The sequence below is a fragment of the Halyomorpha halys genome, unplaced genomic scaffold, assembly GCF_000696795.3.
Source record: "Halyomorpha halys isolate HHAL.00 unplaced genomic scaffold, Hhal_1.1 Scaffold207.1, whole genome shotgun sequence".
Classification (NCBI taxonomy): Eukaryota; Metazoa; Arthropoda; class Insecta; order Hemiptera; family Pentatomidae; genus Halyomorpha; species Halyomorpha halys.
In genome coordinates this window covers 1031046-1032852 of record NW_027104696.1, presented here as the reverse complement: position 1 = coordinate 1032852, position 1807 = coordinate 1031046, and the positions used below count along the sequence as shown (strand labels likewise).

At 29.4% G+C, this 1807-nt stretch overlaps 1 protein-coding gene across 4 annotated transcripts in view; it reads left to right on the top strand.

The window, feature by feature from the left end:
• LOC106679496 (uncharacterized) overlaps positions 1-1807 on the top strand; it is a 24138-nt gene continuing 22331 nt past the window's right edge. The window contains exons 1-2 of one of the 4 annotated variants that reach the window (XM_067050871.1): positions 1-177; positions 256-305. The gene's annotated coding sequence lies outside the window, so the exon portion shown is untranslated. Of the gene's footprint in view, positions 178-255; positions 468-489; positions 926-1807 lie in introns of those variants that run through there. The other 3 variants (XM_014418692.3, XR_010844387.1, XM_014418693.3) reach the window with 3 other exon arrangements.

Here is a 1807-nt window from a genome sequence, read left to right as displayed (position 1 = left end):
ATGATAATGCTTACATGGTTTATACATTAAAACATTAAATTACTTACAATTCAATACAAATCAACATATTACAGTTTCTGACAAGTAGAGTGGTCCTCTCTGGCTGGAAGCTATCAAGATGTTATTTCTGGTGGGAAGCGATGAAGACGTTAGTTCTGGCGGGCATCGAATAAAGGCGTAAGCTCTAAGAATTGAATTAATGTCGAATAAAAATATATCGTCTATTTTTTAAATATATTTTACTTTTTTTTTCAGAGATATCACGAATAATTCATATTAAAAAGCTATGCCGGCAGAAGCATTAGGTAAGTTCTTTTAATAAGGGGTACCTGCGCACATCCCACTTATGAGCTAGATTCCACTTTTAAATCTTCAACATATGAGTGGTCCTCTCTGGCTGGAAGCGATGAAGACGTTAGTTTTGGCGGGCATCGAATAAAGGCGTAACTTCTTCTGCTCGCTCATAGGTAGCTTCGCTAAATAATTAATTAAATTTATCCAGTGAACCGTAGAAAGAGTGCTGAGAAATTATGATTTAAATAAAATGATAAACTAGAGCATATTAAACAATGGAGGGAAATAATAGACATAACTGGCCTTGACATAAACAAACAAATAACTACATAAAACATAATCTTTACTAAATAAAACCTACATTAATAATTAAATGAATATTTGAGCTCATAAAAAAAAAAAACATTAATAAAAAAGCATATTATGAAAAAAATTAATTTTAAGATGCGAACGAAGTATAAATTAGACAGAGTTACTAAGCTATTGTAGAGTTGAAGAGGTAAAGTGTTGGAGATAGCGACTTTATCTCTAATCTTTTAAAGTGCAGTCCGTGACCGTCCAAAGTAGTTGAAAGAAGAAAAGTTTTTTCTCCAGCTATCCGCTTCGTCCAGATTAAGTAAAGACTTTTTTGGTAAGTAACTCTGTCTCTTGGTTTACTATGTAAAAATTGTGACTGAACTATCCGTAAAGCTTTATTTTCATGTGATCCAAACATTTTGATAAAAATAATTTGTATTTTATGGACCATATTACTAAATTTACTTCGTTCTCTTCACATTATTTGTATCAAAAAATATTGTCGGAGTTCCACTATTTTACTATTTCTACCAAAAGGGTTCCTCCGCGGAAAAAATAAAATAAACATAAAATCTATAAGTTATTGTGGAGTTATTACCTCAACAGGCAAAACAATATCTATTTTAAAAACACCAATGAACTCATGTTCTATAAGTATCACTACAATGTTCAAAGGCTTAGATAGATTATTAAAAAATGCGTGATTTTTTACCTCTAATTAATGAATGTACAAACAAAATGTTTTAATAATAATGATAAATTTTTAAATAATTCAAATTTTGTGAAATATCAATATTAATGTTTTATGTAGTGTTAGAAATAGTATTGAAAAGTAAGAGATACACATGATATGATGAATGACATAAAAATATATAAGTAATAATGAAAAAAATAAAGGAGAATAATACTAAGCTACATAATGTAAAGGAGCTAAGTTGTAAAACTGAATGGAATTAGAAGTGATAAACAAGAGTAAATAGCTTAGTAGGGAAGAACAAAAAAAAAATAAAGTGAGAAGATAAGGATGGCTATACTTATGACGGAGAAAATAAAAATATTACGAATGACTCACTTGAAAGCATGTGGAGTTTCCGCTACGATTATACATCGATAGGTTGTGCAACTGAAGAAAATAATTAAATCGAATTAGACAGTTGTATATTGTGTTCAGACTTTCTTAAAGTTATAATTCTCCATTATAATACATCTATGTTTT